Here is a 17,696-nt window from a genome sequence, read left to right on the forward strand (position 1 = left end):
GCTGCTGGGCACACTCGGGAGCCACTGTTGATGCAGCAAAAAAGTGTGTCTGGGGAGGTTTGGGCACCTCAGTGCAGTTCTGTTGACAAGATAGCCATTGGATGTCAGAAAGAGATCCAACTCAATCCCATTGAACCGGCCTAGGAGTGATGAATTCTCATTGATGGATCTTACTCTACTTCCTCCAGCAAGTCTAGGCTCAAAGCCAATTCAAAGGGATGTGTGCATCACCATTTTCCAGCAGCTCACCTGGCTTTGGTTTGATGTCAGGGCAAACCCTCCACCTGGGATGCCGTTTCCTCCCTTCCTTGTTTGTAACATGGGGATAATAACTGCCTGGGTAATAGTCATAAGCGGTAAATAGTATGAATTCATATATATACTTTGGCCCACAGTTGGTGCCACTCTGCTTTTTTATTAGCACTGGTTTGAAATTCGGTAATCATTTCCAACTTTTACTGAGTGCTCACTCTGGGCCAAGCAATGTGTGGCACAGAAGCGTGTCCAGTGCTTTACAATGAGGACTACTATACCCATTTTACAGATTAAAAATTGAGACCTACAGGAGGTAAGCCGCTTGCACAAGCTCCCAGTGCACGTGTGAAGCTGGACTTGAACTCAAGCTCTCTGAGGCTAGGGTCTGAGCGTTCAACCATACGAATATACACATACAGCCTCTGAATATGAAGATGTGATCTTTTTAAAGCGTACATCTTGAGGGTTGCACTCATTTTAGAAATTCCCGCTAGCCCTGCACAAAGTAGATTTTAATAGATATTTTACTGATAAATTGAAACTGTGGCCAGTCCCTTCCTCACACCTTTAACCAACCACGTGTTCTGCCCTGTCGTTTCTCTCGTACAGGAGCTCACGACAAGCTCCTCTACATCCCTAATGGAGTTCTGCCATTCCCCTCATCTCATTTTCTAGCTCCTGGGCTGTGGTATCTGTGCAATTTTTGTCCAAGCCAAATCAGCTGTGGACCCTACCAAGAAAGTCTCCTTTGGCTCCAAGACCTCTGGTGGGCTTCCTTCCATTCGAAGCCCCCGGCCTTCCGCTCACTGTTTCCTTCCCGCTCCTGAAAGCTGGGCTTGCAAGCATCTTTTGGCCTCTCTCCCAGTTTTATCTGAGGGCACAGCTGTCACTGGGCTGACCTCTGGCCCCTCCGTGACCAGGTCACAGTATGATGGTCACTTCTGAAATAAGTCAAGAGCGTAACAGCCCTGGGGATGGTCAAGCCTTGCTAACCTATGGCTGGGAGGTAACATCGGAGTACACGTGTATTCACCGATGCAAGGTTCTCACCGCTTCTACTGAGGCTGTGCCTTGGCTGATCAGTAATCCCTCAGGGTGCGGTTAAGATACCCATGTCTGGGACAAAGACTTTCAGGTAGAACAAGCTGGCTGACTCTGCAAGCCTGGGTCAGGCAAGACCAGTTCTGTCCAGCTGGGATCTGGGGCAGTCTACCCTGCCTTACCTCCTACTTCTGTACAGAACGTGGCATATCTGAGTGACCCCACCCAGCCTCCACAGGGGGAGAGGTCTTTGTGCTGCTGTTTGCACAAAGGTCAGGCAAAGCCAAGCCCAGTGCATCATATCTCAACGGCCCTCTCTGCAAGCAGGTCCCACTCGAAGAACCCCAGCTGGCTGACACCTGCCCCTCCTTCACTCTGAGTTTTGGAGTTGAAGGAAATTCTTGTAAATCCTCTAATGCTCGGACCGCAGATTTTATTGCAATCATAAACAGCACCCAGTGCTGCAACAGGTGCACCAGGAAGCTTGCTTAAATAATAAGTGCAGTCTGCTTTGTTTCCTATTCATCCAGCCTGGAAGGACCCTGAACAGCTGGGGGAGGGGCAGCTGAGCAGAACCTCAGGGTTGTATTGCTTCAAGAGAATCAGAGAGGGAGTGTTCTCACCTTGGACTCTGGAGTACAGTGTGGATGTTGACCCATGCCAGTTCTCATGTGCCTACATGGTGTGGAGCCCAGTTCAAATTCCAGTTTTTCAGCTGTGTGCCTTTAGGCAAGCTGCTTAGCCATTCTGATCTGTTTTCTCACCTGTGAAATGAAATTACTAAAGTTTAGGGTAATTCTGAAGAGTAAATGAATTAAGGTCCCAGGTATGGGGCCTGGGCTCCCTCTGTCAAGACTCTGCCCAGTCCCCTGGAGCAGTGTTTGGAAAATCTGCTTCTGAAGCCTGTCCTTGGTCAGAGAACCCCTAAAGCCAGGGTTAAAGGAGAGTTATGGAGCACGTCACAAACGTTGGCAGGGCTATCATTTAAAAAAGCAGAAAACAACAAGTGTTGACAAGGATGTAGAGAACCCTTACATGTGGTTGGTAGAAATGTAAAATGGTGCAGCTGCTATGGAAAACAGTATGGCAGTTCCTCAAAAAATTAAAATAGACTTACCGTATGATCCAGCAATTCCACTTCTGGGTATATACCCAAAAGAATTGAAATCAGGGTCTTGAAGAGATATTTGTATATTCACATTCATGTCAGCATTAGTCACAATAGCCAAAAGGTGGAAGCAACCCAAGTGTCCGTTGACAGATGAATGGATAAACAAAATGTGGTCTATACATACAATGCAATATTATTCAACCCTAAAAAGAAAGGAAATTCTGACACATGCAATAACATGGATAAAAGTTGAGGACATTATGCTAAGTGAATGAGCTAGCCACAAAAAGACAAATATTGTGTGATTCCCCTTATATGAGGTACCTGGAGTAGTCAAATTTATAGGGACAGGAAGTAGAATGGTGGCTGCCAGGGGCTGGGGGAGGGGGAGACTAGAGAGTTGTTTAAATGGTATAGTGTTTTAGTTTTGCAAGATGAAAAGTTCTGGAGGTTAGTTGTACGACAATGAATCTTTAACACAACTGAAATGCACACTCTAAAATGGTTAAGATGGTAATTTTTATGTGTTGTCAACTGAAAAAATGCACAACCTAAAAGTTGAGAATTATGTTTTATTTGGCGGACAAAACCGTGGACTTAAGCCTGGGACACAGCCTCTCAGATAGCCCTGAGGGACTGCTCTGAAGAGGTGAGGGAGGAGCCAGGATAGATAGGAGTTTTTGCAACAAAGACCAGGTAGTCAGAACATCAAAAGATTGCTATTAATTAAAGAAAACCAGACACCTCAAGTTAATGAATTCAGCACTTTTCTATGTATGGGAAGATGCAAAAGTCTGGGCTTGTTGAAATCATTCCTTTGATATGCACCTCAGCTATCCGGGGCCAGAATCCTGTGTTTTCCCATCCTGAGTCTCCTCGGGGTGCACTGTTGCGGGGTGGCTGCAGTGGCTTGATGGCAGGCATCCTGTTTGTATCCTGAGTTCCCTCAGGGCTCACCTTTGGAGTGGCTCTAATGTGATGGCTTGATGGCTGCAACATCCTTTGTTTACTGATATGGCAGGCAACATTTTTTCACTCACAGTGTATTTTATGAGAGAGAGAGTTATAGAGCAAAATGGTAGTGATGGTAGTGACTAGTAACAGGGTTCTACCAACCAGGGCAGGCACTGAAGTGCAGCCCTCATCATTCCAAACCGGGGCTGGTGGTCAGTGGTCAGCTTCGTTGGCATATGTGTGTGAAAATGTAGACCTTTCATTTGTTTTGTCTTCTTTTTTTAAAAAATTAATTAATTTATTTGTTTATTTTTTATTTTTGGCTGTGTTGGGTCTTCGTTGCTGCGCGCAGGCTTTCTCTAGTTGCAGTGAGCGGGGGCTACTCTTCGTTGTGGTGCGCAGGCTTCTCATTTCAGTGGCTTGTCTTGTTGCGGAGCACGGGCTGTAGGCATGCGGGCTCAGTAGTTGTGGCTCGCGGGCTCTAGAGCGCAGGCTCAGTAGTTGTGGCGCATGGGCTTAGTTGCTCCGCAGCACATGGGATCTTCCCAGGCCAGGGGTCAAACCCTTGTGCCCTGCATTGGCAGGCAGATTCTTAACCACTGCACCACCAGGGAAGCCCTGTTTCATTTTCTTGACAGATGTAGATAATGAAAATAATTACAGTAATAAATGCTATTGAGCGCTAACCTGGGCTTTGCACGTATCACGGCCTTCAATTTTTCCAGTGATCCAATTAAGTAGGTATTATTATCCTCAATGGGAAAGTGAGGGAACCAAGGTTCAGGGGCTCGAGCAAAAATTGAATGAGTTATGTCATTAGCTAGCTAGTGCTTGGCACATGGCTGCAGTGGTCATGGGGACGTGTGCTAGGCATAGGGGCATAGGTGTAGCTGGAGCTTCTCTGTGGTCTCTGGGTGCCCCCAGGACCATGGAGGAGACATACACAGTGAGAGAGGCTCAAAGTGGAGCCTTGAGGTACGGGAAGGGACATCAGAGAGACTCAGGGGTTCACGAAAAGGAGGGGGCAATGAACTGGCAGGAAAGGGGAAAGTTAAGGAGGCCTAAGTTCTAGGAGACAGGAGGTAAATAGTAGATGTAGATGGAAAATAATATTCATTAGCAGGGGAAAGGGAAGTGCAATTACAAACAAGATTACCTATTGTGGGTAAGAGGTCATTAGGCTGGGGAAACCCTATGTAGGGATTGCTACTGCAAACCCATTTAAATCCACATAATATTAGCTAATATTTTTTGAGCCCTAATTGGGTACCAGGCTCTGTTCTAAGTTCTTTACATACAATAATGTATTTAATCCTCACAACAAAGCTATGAGACAAGACTTTTTCATTATACTCATTTTATAGGTGAAAAAACTAAGGCTCAGAAAAGTGAAGTGATTTAGTCCACCATCACAGAGCCAGCAGAGGGGAGTAGCAGAGCCAGGTTTCACATCCAGATAGCCTGATCCCAGAATCCAAACATGCAACCCCTATCATATGTGGTTTGGTGATGTGGAGTAATTATCCAACCAAAATGATTTGTATGTAGTCATAAGCATGAGTAGCAGTCTTGTTCGGTCAGAAATTAGTATTTTGAGACTGGTTGCTGCTGTTCCTGTTTTGTGCATTTGTACATATCGCAGGACTCATAAAAAGCCTGGAGATGAATGTGAGGAGCTGTAAAGAGGGGGTGAGGCTGAGAACAGATAATGTTGCTAAATGTTGTTTCCAACAGTAAATCTTGACTTCGCCCCTGTGGATTGTATATGCAGCACACAGCCAGCAGAGATCATGAGAAGAGCTTGAAGAGATCAGAAGGGACCTAAATTAGTCAGGAGCTGGTATTTTTAAGTGACAGAAACCCAACTCAAACTAGCTCAAGGAAAGAGGAAAACCTGTTGGCTCACCAAACAAGCTTCCGAAATGGCCCAGAGTGGAGTCAGCTTGGAAACACATCATGACCATCATTGGAGACCTCCGTAGGCATCAGTCTCCAACTAAGGCACCACACTGTCACTCTCTTAAAATTTTGCCCAAAGTCATTGGCATGAGAATCACTTAGAGGGGTGAGGTGGAGGCGCATGCTAAAAATGTAAATATCCGGAAGGGATTCTCTACCTACTTAATTAAATTCGCTGCGGATGTGGCTCAGGGATCTACCTGCTAAACAGGCTTTCTGGATGACTCTCCCAATTAAAAATTTGAGAACCACTGCCTAGGTTGTAGCAATAGCAATAAAGTGTGTCATGTGATCTCCTTCTTTGCCACTTTGCTGTCTCATGGAACCCTGTTCCTTTCCTAATATCTTGTTGAGTAGTGTGATCATCCATCATCCAATAGTGTGATCACTTGATGAAAGCCATTCCCCCCCTGGAATGTAGGCATCAGAAGAGCAGGAAGTACCTGTGTTGGTTCAGTGCCCTCTGTCGTATCCCCATTGACTACGTTCAGTGCTGGGTGCATGGTGAGCGCTCAATAAATACTCATCGGATGAATGAATATAATAACTTACTGTCCACAGAGTACTCTCATGTACTTTTCCCATTTACACAACAGCCCCCTATGAGGTAGGTAGGCTAGACATTATTATTTCATTTTTCATGTAAGAAGACTGAAATCTAGAGAGAAATTGCCCTGCTCCTGTCACGTCCATAGTAAGTGGTCTCTCAACTCCCATTCTGTGGCCTTCCGATGGGCTCATTCAAACAGACTGGTATGTGGGTCTGCAGGGTTGCTGGGCCATCACGAGGAGGTCCCCAGAATGACGGAGGTGGCACATGTGATCCCATTCCCCAGCCGATCCACAGACCTCTTTCCTGGACACTTTTTTGTATTTTATGTGTCTTTCTCTAGCGCGGCTCAACCTCCTTCACTGTTTTATATTGAACCAGCTCCTCTTCTCTCTCTATGGGTCAGGAAAGGAAATCAAAGGAAGAGAGGGAAGAAGGAGAGTCCAGTTATGTTGTTGGAAGGGGGACCCCTTCCAGGTCCCGAGAGTGGGCTCTCATCTAACGCTCGGAAATGAATTGTCCAAGGAGACACACGTGCTGACAAAGCAAGAGACTTTACGGGGAAGGGGCGCCCGGGCGGAGGGCAGGAGGGTAAGGGAAGCCAGGAGGACTGCTCTGTCACGTGGCTCACAGTCTCAGGTTTTACGGTGATGGGGTTAGTTTCCGGGTTGTCTCTGGCCAATCATTCTGACTCAGGGTCCTTCCCAATGGCGCGCACATCGCTCGGCCAAGATAGATTCCGTTGAGAAGGATTCTGGGAAGTCGGTAGGACATATGGGCTGGCGTCTCCTCTCTCCTTTTGACCTTTCCTGAATTCTTCCGGTTGGTGGTAGCTTGTTAGTTCTGCGTCCCTTACCAGGACCTCCTATTGTTAAGATAACTCATGCAAGTGGCTACTATCTTGCCTGGCCAGGGTGGGTGGTTTTGGTCAGTGGCTCCCCTAACGGTTACTCAGAGATCGGCAAACAGTGGGACAAGAACATTACATTGAACCAAATATCCCCAGACCTGGTCTTCTGTCTGTGCACCCCGAGTTGAGAACACATGCATCTAGCAAGGGAGCCCCATACGGTGTGACAGTTATGATGATGGCAAATAGCAACAATCATCTGCGAAGATGCGGTGGATCTTCTGGGTGTTTTGTTCCAAGTGTCAGTAGGTATTTACTGAGCATGTCTCATGCCCCTAACAGTCAGCTGGGCGCACAGGAGGGAAGCCAAAAAGAGCAGAGGGCTCAGACCCTTGCCCGGAGGAGCACATAGCATCCATTACGTTGGAAAGAATGTGATGTTATGACACAAATAAGAGAGAAATCAAAGAATGTGTTACACGCTGCTGTTAATGCCGTGGGAAGTCAGGAGCCAGCTATTTGGGCCAGAGGGCATAGAAAGTGTCATGGAAAATGTGACTGGATCTGGAGAGGCAGTTACAGTTTCAAAAGACTGTGAAGAGGGGGAACATTGCTGAGAAGGCAAGGAGCTTGGCACGAGAGTGGGAGAGGGGAGAGGTTCTGGGAAGAGGGAAGGGGTTCCGGCTGGCAGGTGGAGGTCAGCAAGGTGATGTCTGTGTGCTCCTTCCCCTCCAGGCCCCTTTGGCTTGTCTTCTCCTATCAAATGGGATGGTCATGATGATTATAATAACAAATACTTTAAAAATAATAAACATCACAATAATCTCCTTCCTAGGGTTGTTTTGTGAGGATTAAATGAGTTAAGATATGGAAAGAGCTTCTTAAGGTGCCTGGTTTGAATAACTAGTAGCTACTGTCATTCACATTCCTTGAGCTTCTGCTGTGTAATAGGCAGGCAGTAGTGGTAGAAGATCCTTTCTCTCAAAGATCTCCCGGGAAGGAGAGAGAGAAAGCCAGGTAACCCAAACACAACACCATTGCATGTGCTAGTATACTATTGGACTCGAAGACAGGTTGCTTCTAAGCCTTCCTAGAGGCATCCCAGGAAGAATTCTCAGAGGAGGTGATGGCAGTGGAATCCAAATTGAAAAGTTTCTCAAATGAAGAGGGGAAAAAGAGAGAAGGGTGATGGAGGTAGAGGAACCACAAAGTACTAGAAGTACTAAATGTACGACAGGAGTGGAAGCTGTGGGGCATGAGGAGAATTGAGATTGGAGAGTTAAGTTGGGAGGGTCTGGAGGGGCCTTGGGTGCCAGGCTAAGGAGGTAGGACTTGGTAAGCCACAGGGAGTAATTAAAGGGGAGGGACAGGGCATGAGGAGGCTGGATCTTCATGTGTGGTCCCCTCACCTCCCTGGGCCTTGTTTCTGCATCCGTAAGGAAGGAAGTCTTCGAGAGCCAATCCCTGTCTTGCTCTGAAAACTGAGCAGCATCTCACCTGTCTAGTGGGCCCCCTGCCCGCCCCTCTCCCCCATCCTCCACCTTGCCTGCCAGATTTATGCAATCGCCAGGCCAGCCGCAGCGCTGCAGAGAGGGGCAGGTTAATAGACATACCTGAAACGTTGTTAACTAACTTATTGGACAGATATTTATCAAACACCTACTATATTCAGGCACTGGCGAACAAGGGAAGATGCCGAGGCCAGACTCCTGAGAAACGGGACAGGAAGGGACTGTTGTAGGAAAAATGGGGCGCAAGAGGATGGTCATGTCCGAGGTCTGGGGTGAGTCCCTGGGATGGGCCGCCAAGTGAGGGTCCTTGGCTTCAAGCAGGGAAGAATTCAAGAGTGAGTCAAAGTAGAGTGAAAGATTTATTCAGGAAGATATACACTCCATAGACCGGGTGTGGGCCGTCTCAGAAGGTGAGAGGCCCCAGGGTACGGAGACGGTTAACTTTTTTATGGGCTGGGTAATTGCATAGGCTAATGAGTGGGAGAAATAGTCTAACCATCTTGGAGAAAAGGAAGGGATTTCTAGGAAATGGGGCATCGCCCACTCTTTGGCCTTTTATGGTCGGCCTGGGAACTGTCCTGGCACCTGTGGGTGTGTCATGTAGCATATGCTAATGTATTACAATGAGAGCATAATGAGGCTCAGGTCTACTGGAAGTTGAATCTTCCTCCATCTTGGGTCTGGTAGGTTCTAACTGGTTTTGTGGTATCCTGTTCTTAATGGTTGTGTTATTCTTTTACTGGTTGTGCCCTGCCCCTTTCAGTTCTGTCTCAGGACCTGCAGAGCCCAGTCTGGCGGCCCCTCTCTTGCAGCTCAGGCAAAGACAGCGCTGTCTCCTCTGGGCAGAATGGAAATGGTTTGTGTGCAAGGGTGTGCACCCTGGGGTGGGCTGGGGCGTGGCTTGCGGTAAGGCACTGTCTTTGCCCTCCTTCCTGCTGGTAGACGTCTGTCTCACCTATCAGCCTTCCCGTTAAGACTTGAAATGGACATTTCAGGACTTGAAATGGGAGCAGGCATGTACTGAGTCTGTGTGCAGAGACTTGGCAGGATGGACTGGGAACCCTGGAGCAGTCCCCTTCTCCCGCCAAGACATGCATGCTTGAATAGTTTGTAGAAGTTTAGGTAAATACAAACTCTCATGTTCCTGGGCTATACAAATCCCACTCCACAAATGCTTCAGAACCAGCCTGCGGGGCATTGTCCCATGTAAAGGAATGCTTTCTTTGTTAAATTGTTTAATCCTACTGTCTCTTTTCTTGCCTACTCCCCTACATTCCCACAGACTCCTAGGGAGCCTTCTCTCTGGGCTGACACAGATTTATCCAGCTGGAACCAGCTCAGGTCCCAGAACAATTGGAAAGCAATGGGCTAGAGTGGTTTCTGTCAATTGCCCAAAGACAAACATTAGCCATGGGCGGAGCCTGGCTTCAAAACTAGGTCCAAGGTTGGGGACAGAAACTCCCCATGGGCCACTCCTGGGGGCTGCTGGCTGAGACGCCCAGCCCAAACTCTCCGTTGGTCCTAGGACCTGACCTGTCTGACCCCGGATGCTTCTTGCCCGCCACATGACTACCTCCTGGGTGTCCCCAGGAGGGATCCTTGATTGTCCCAGGCCAACCTCCTCAGGTGCCTGGGGTCTCTTCACCCTGCTGCCTGGGCTCTGCTTGTGAACCCTCGTATCACCCTTCATCAGCTGTGGATTTGGGGCTTTATGAAAAATAGGAACAGTATTTACTTCACATAATTATTGTGAAGTTTAAATTGGATAATATATATAAACCACAAAGTAGAGGCTCAGTAACTGTTAGACTCATTCTTTCTTTTTTCTGGGTAGTCTGACACTCAAAACAGTCAACAAAAATTGTATTGAGTATAAACTGTTGACTGAAAAAAAATGCACAACCTAAAAGTTGAGAATTATGTTTTATTCAGCAGACATACTGAGAACTTAAGCCTGGGAGGCAGGATCTCAGATAGTTGAGAATTATGAGAATTATTGAGAATTATGTTTTATTCAGCAGACATACTGAGAACTTAAGCCTGGGAGGCAGGATCTCAGATAGCTCTGAGGGACTATTCCAAAGAGGTGAGGGAGGAGCCAGGATATATAGGAATTTTTGCAAAAAAAAAAAAATCAGGTAGTCAAAACATCAAAAGATTATTGTTAGTTAAAGAAAACCAGACATCCCAAGTTAATGAATTTAGTGCTTTTCTATGTATGGGAAGAAGCAAGAGTCTGGGCTCTTGAAATCATTCCTTTGATATGCACCTTAACTATCTAGGTCCAGTATCCTATTTTTTTCCATCCTGAATCCCCTCAGGGTATACAGCTGGGGGCAGCTGCAGTGGCTGATGGCTTGATAGTTGCAACATCCTTTGTTTACTGATATGGCAGGTGACATTCTTCGTCCACACTACTATATGCCTAGTGCTATGTTAAGCACCATGAGAGATACACTAGAGGTTTCTACCTCTGAATCAGTCAACTAAATAATCAGAAAACCGGTGTTATGGGCTTACTCTGTGCCCAGTATAATGGTAAGAACCATGACAAATTACAGTTATGTATGACGCATGACACTGTCCCTTCCCAGGAGACTCTTGACTCTAGGGAGATGACATTTACACAGAAAAAGTTAAATAACGACGTAAGACCTAACAATGCTGAAAGAACAAATACATGAACCACGTGATGTGCACAATTCACTGCTAAATGGGGTGGAAGGTCTAGCAGAGCAGAGGAGCCCTCAGGCTAGACATTTGGGGATCAGGAGGCCACATGGAGAGGACAGGATGGGGGCTGGGGATCACCAGTTACATAACTGGGGTTTTGGTTGTTGTAGTTCTGGTCAAGAGAAGAGGTTAAAAGATGTAACGTGGACCACACTGTAGAAAAGGTGGAACACTTGGTGGATCAAGGGCCATGAGGTCCGTTGATTGGGTGAGACAGTCCACTCAGCCCCTTTATTGCTGAGCCATCGGGAGCAAGTGACTTAACTTCCCTAAGTCTCACTTGCTGCGAACAGGAATAATAGTGGTTTCTACCTCATGGAGTTGTAAAGATTAAATATTTTCATATACATTTATTAACATAGCATCAGGCACTTATGCATCAGTATAAGTTAGGATTTATTATTATTAATAACATAAGGAGAAGTTATGGTATCATTTTGGGGAATGTAACTCATCCTAAGCCTGGGAAGTCTTCTTGTTTGCTAGGAAGGAGGTGATGTCTGCTACAGTGTGTGAATTAGAATTTTTAAAAGTAGTTTTCATATTTTATTTGCTAATTTATTTGATTTGGAAATCTAAAACGCCAACCGCTCAAGAAAGGAAACCTCTTGAGCGTTTCATTTATCTCAAAACCCATTTTCCTCCTATCCACCGCAAGAGACAGTCCTTTGAAGATTCTGAGCAAATACACACATGTATCCTAGGTCTGCAAGATGGGGCAGCACGAGGCAAGCCTGCCTTCTCAATCCAGCTAGTCGCAGCCTGGGACCTGGCTCTGGGGGTGTGGATTTCAGTCCTTCTTTCTTCTCCTGGCAAGACTTAGCAGAGGGACTCAAAGAAATTAAGGCAGTTGTCTCTTGTCCATAAGGGGGAATGAGATTAGCGAGAATACTTGAAATCCACATTCCACCCAACCTGCTCCTTAAACAAACCCTTCACTGTGATCGCTAACAGGCCCTAACATTGACTGATCGCCAGTCCTCTGCCTATTCCTGCTCTGGTGGGTGTATTAATGAGGAGAGCCAAAAGGCAGCTGGCATAGGGAGGGAAGAGAAATAGTGAGGAGGAGTAAGAGGGTGTACAGATTGAACCATTTATCCATGATTAATTGAGAGTCGACTCTATTTGAAAATTGACTTTGATAATGGTTTGGCCAGAGCTGGGCCCCAGGAGACTCCATTCTAGCCTTGTCATGGAAACCATGGGGCCAAAAGCCAGGCCTGCAAGGTGCTTTTCTAAATGGCAACATCTGCTGCTATCATTACCCACAGGAAGGTGTTTCAGGGGGACGGTAGCCCCTGTGCAGTCTTTCAGCCATATTGTCATGAGAAGGGAAAGGCTCTGGGACCAGGGCCCACATAGCCCCAGAGGACAGTGGTTTTCCAACAGTTAGATCCACCAACACTGGGAAGCACAAGTGAGCTGGGCCTTTGGCTTAAAGGCTGTGAATTTTGGAGCCTTGGAAAGGGGATTTGCAGCTTCCTTTGGTTTTTCTTTCAATCCTGTTTGATAAACTTTCATGAGAATTAAGTTCAGGGCAGGGATGCTGTTTGCTGCAGGTAGAGACTCACCATCTCTTTGCCATGGTGGCACAGAGCCTCCATTGTGAGTGAACCAGAGGGCTGGGTCACACTCATTTGGTATCGGTGAGGGTGGCAAGTTGGGTCTGTCTGAACGCTCAATCTGCAAATTCACTAACTAAGGAGTTGTTTACTTCTTTAGTCTGTGGTGTCACCTCATTCATCCAGAAAGAAGCTGTCGGGGGTTTGCAGGAGACAGACTGGGGCTCTATTTAAGCTGTGTGACCCTAGCAAGTCACCAAATGCCTCTGAACCTCAGTTCCGTCCTCTATGAAGAAAAGGGCAAAAATGCTTCCACTCAGAATTCTTGGGAGGAATATAGAAGATCAAAATTCTTAGTGTTTCTCCTAGGACCTGACCGACATCAGTCAATCACATTGTTTCCCCCTCACATACCCAGTGGTACCAGCATTTGTGGTCTCTTGACAAGGGGGACTCATCCCTTCTGAAGTGGAGGGTCTCTGGGCAGAAGCTGCTATTGGCATAAAATCATCTCTTGAACTTTGCTGTTCTTTATTGTTCTTCATATCAAGCGGACGCCCAATATTCGAAGTCTTTGGGGCTTTCTCCTGAAGGAAGGTCAGAATACTTCTCTACCTCTGAAAAAGAGCAGCTCAAATTCAAGGCAAGTGAAACCATGGAAAGCAACAAAATGCCACGGGAACCAGCCGGCCACTCCGACGGTCAAACCGTGAAAATTGGGATAAGATAGCATTTTTCTCAGTCAGTAGGAACACGAAGCCAAACAGAGCTTATGGGACCCCCAGAATGAAGAGTGATCATTCCAGCCAGTTCTTCTGTTGATTCATGAAGAGCCTGGATGCAGAGTAAACTTGTGAGAAGAAGCGATCGGGGCTTGAGTAGGTATATATACAGGGTTTGAGAGGGGAGGTCTTTCAGCCTGACCGACCATTAGGAGAAGATGCTCAAAAGAGACAGTGATTCAGGGCTGGCAGCAAGGAAGTCTCCCACTTCACGGATATACCATCCTGAATAATAATTCAATTATTGTTGAATTCTTCTAGTCATTTGGCTTTTGATAGTTGTGGACCCCAGCCAAGAAGAGGCAGAGGAAACAGAACAGAGGGTGTTGCAGAGAAATGTGCAAGATGTCCTTGTCCACGAGGTCGCAGAGGGGCCATGTTGGGAGCTGCCCTTGCCCAGAAGATGGTGTCAGATGGGAGAGTCGGGGTTTCTCAGACTCTACCCAGTGCCCTCCCACTCCCCGAGGTGCTGGTGAGGTAGCAGCCCTTCCTCCAGACTAGCTCCCTTTGGCCGAGCATCTGTCTCCCTAGGGCAGCCAATGGAAGTGAGCTCATTTCCAGAACCCAAGAGGCGGCTCTGACCCCATCTTGCCAGCTATTGCTGCAGTTGGCTGGTTGAAGCCAGGCAGGGCATTGTGCTGGCACCAGGCCGGCCTCTCATCGGGCAAATCTGCTGACTCAACTCCCTCTTCATCTAAACAAGCCCTGGGAGCTGGCACGCAGGGAGCAGCGCTGAGGAATCTGATGGCTGATGGCATGGGCCACCTGGCAGGGACTGACCAAGGCAGGTGGAGCAGGTGGCGGCGGTTTTCTGCAGGAGCTGTCACCCCCCTGCTACCCCAGTCCCACCTTCCTCTGACTGCACGGGGTGCAGAAGTATGTGCTTGCCCAAGGATTTCGGGACTTCTTTCACAAGTAGAAACAAGCATCTCATGGGAGGGAATGTTGCAACATGAGAAATATATACTTTGCATGAGAAAAATGGATCACTTGAATAATCTTCAAAAATTATGCTTGGCGTATGGTACAGCTTAGTGGCTTAAAAAAAAAAAGCCACATGTCAGTGTTTGAAAAATAAGTACAGAGAGGGATAAAGAATAAAACAGACATGGCCCATAATCTCCTCTTCCCCACCATCAAGTAATATCCGCAGACATTAAGGAAGACAAGTACTTGATTAGATAATCTATACATACAAAAATGTACAAAATGAAAAGAGAAATCTCCCATCCCCTTACTTAGCCCTCTCCCAAGGGTACCACTTTTAAGAGTTTATTTTGATTTTTTCCCAGGGGAAAAAATTTTTGTATATACCTACATATCTGCTTGTGCTTAAATATTATTAACACAGCAAAATAGCCTGAGGATTACACAGCTCTGTGGTCACTCGCCCCATTGTGCTTTTGTGGAGCCCTGATGGGGCTCCACAATGTGGATGGTGTCTACCAGGGTTATGCTACGTGGTAAGAGTGTTGTTTCCACTTCATAAGATATACCAGTGTTCTTTCCAGATCAACACAGATTTATCTCTTTTTTTTTTTTTTAGTCTGACTTCCTAGATCCCATCATTTGGATGTACCATAATTTACTCAACCAGTCCCTGTGGATGGATAATGTGTTCTCCCCCCACCCAATTACAAAAGTGATTCAATTAATATCCTTGTGCAGATATCTTAGCAAACCTTTGTGAGTATCCACAGAATAAATGCTTATTGCAGGATTCCTAAATCCATGAGTACATGCACTTTAATTTTATAGATATTACCTACTCAGTAACTTCATTATAAGTAACAGCTACTCCAAGGAACAAAAGGGTTTCCCTGATTTAATCCACCCCACCCCCAAAGTAAGGTGAAAGGGATTGACCTGACATTGGAAAAGGATCCCCTTATTACTACGCGCAGTGTTGAATGTGTGTGCACACAGATTGGGTGAATAAGAGGGAGGTGAATTGATGAGGGAGAAGAATAAAAGAAATTCTTTGGAATTTAAGAAGGGCTGTCATCCTAACCACTGATAAGGAAAAAGGTAGACAAAGGGGTTATAAAGGCTGCATTTATAGTGTCACTCTATCTCAGCTAGAGCCTCCAAGTAGCCCAGAAACAAAGTGAAAGTTCACTCTGGGCTCCAGATTTTGAGGTGCCCTTGTTCCATGTGTGTTTCAGTTACCTACTGCAACTACTCTAATGTTTTATTATGATCACTCACGGTTCTGGGGTTTCACTGGGCTCTCACCTGGGTGGTTCTCACTTGGGGTCTCTCACGTAGTTGCAGTCATATGTGGGCTATTGTTTCGATGGGAATTGCCCAAAGGAATTTGTGATTGTTTTCCCCAGCTTCCTGTATATCCCTATCCTCCTAAAGAGAGTAGGATGGAGGCTTGGCTATTCGTCTCTGGGTCAAACTAACTTAGAGGAATTTGTTGAGTCAGGTAGCTGAAATGTCCAGGAATATTTTAGGAAGAGCTGGATCTAGTTGTTAAAAGAATGTCATTAGGAATTTGTTTCACTCCATCTCTCAAATTCAGTTTTCTCTCTCGACTTCTTTCTCAGTAACACCACTAAGAGATTCAGGCTTAAGGTTAGCAACCCCAGGAGAAAGAAACCTTCTTTGTGGCAGTAGTTTTAGCACCATCTTGAAGCTGTTGTTGGCCTGACATGGGTCACAGGCATGTCCTGTGGGAGGGGAATAAATTACCCCACCCAGGGAAGGGCCAAGCCTGGGTCTGCTACCAACCTCTGGGTCTCAAGGTGGGATCAGACTCACCCAAATCCTTTGAGCTGAGATGGAGGGTGAGGTGAGGTGATTCCTTAAAATAAAAGTGGAAGAAGGGAGACGCTGGAGCCCATCGATTCCAATCCCCAACCCAGTGATGGAATCCTTTCCACACCACCCCTGTAAACACTTAGAAATGATCCGTGATAGGAAGCTTGCTCACTGCCTTTGATAGCAATCTATTCCACTATTAGTCAGCTCTAAGCGTAAGTAATTTTAAAGTAAAATAAATACTAACACTTTCAGTGGTTCCTGTGTGTCAGGCGCTGGGCTATGTACTTTACAGGCATTTTCCAATTTCTTTTTATAATATTCCTGGGAAAAGATATACTATTGTTAGCTCCACTTTACAGAGGAGGAAATTAAAGCTAAAAGACATTAAGTAACTCAGGTATTTCAAGGACAGAATCTTCGTGGTAAACCTTTACACTGTGAGGGCTTGCCACGCTATGCTTTTTACTCCTTGATTGTACTTTGGCCTTTTGGAGTTATTTGGCTAAGCTCTTCAAATAACTAGACAGCTATGACATAACCCCTAAGACTTGCGTCTTCTCAGGGAAGCATCCCGAGTACCTCCTTATATTCTGAATGGCAAATAGCTTGCAGAGATTTCATTAAATGCCCTTCTCTGGGCATGCTCATTCTCCCTCTTAATATGTGCTTGAAACCAACCTGCTGCAATTGGGGTCTGACCAGTGTGAAGTACCTTGGGACCCCCTTCTCTGGCTACCCTCTGTCAGCAGAACCTCAGACTATACGCGGGTCTTAAGGAGGCACATTCCACTGACAACTTGAACTTGGAGTCCTCTTCCATTCTAAGGTCTTCTTCATCTACACTTCTTCTGAGTCTGCCCCAGTTGTCAAGGGCAGGTAGCTTTTGCAGCCTCAGGGGCAGGGCTTTCCCTTTGTCCTTGGTAAAGTTCACCCTGTTCATTTATTGTCCCAGCCATTACTGGGGATTCTCATTCTGTCATTCCTCACTCCTCTTGGGTCCTCTTCAAATTCGATGAGCATGCATTTGTCCAAGTCAGAAGTTAAAGACACATTTGACAAAACAGAGGCATGAATGGCAAATGCCACTGGAGGCCTTCTTATGGACGTCCTGACCTGTTAACAAATCCCACCAACCAACCATCACTCCCCCTTCAGTTCTCCACTCTTTTCTACAAGAGTTTACAAGAGATTTTGTCAAATACTAAGGTGAACTGCTGATAAACCATGTCCAAGGAGCTAGTACTCTACTATAACATCTAAAGAGGAAAAAAGATTAGTTTCACATTCATTTATCCATTCAATGATCTAATATTTCTTGCGTACTACCTCACTATTTATTAGCTGAGAGGCCCTGCACAAGCTGCTTAAGCCACCTGTTCCTTAATTTTCTAGTCTGTAAAATGGGGATAATAACCTCACAGAGCTGATGAAGAAATTTAATAACAGACTAATTGACTTAGAATAGCTCCTGGCACATGATAAATGCTCAGTAAATCTAAAATACAGAGCCCTGTCATGAAGCCATTAATGCCAGTTTCCCTCGCTTCTTGGTTCCTGTGTCAAATCCACTTCCACGTTTGTATTTTGTCCTGCTTAGGCCCCCCTCAGGTTCCTTGTTG

The sequence above is a fragment of the Eschrichtius robustus genome, chromosome 3, assembly GCF_028021215.1.
Source record: "Eschrichtius robustus isolate mEscRob2 chromosome 3, mEscRob2.pri, whole genome shotgun sequence".
NCBI classification, from domain to species: Eukaryota; Metazoa; Chordata; class Mammalia; order Artiodactyla; family Eschrichtiidae; genus Eschrichtius; species Eschrichtius robustus.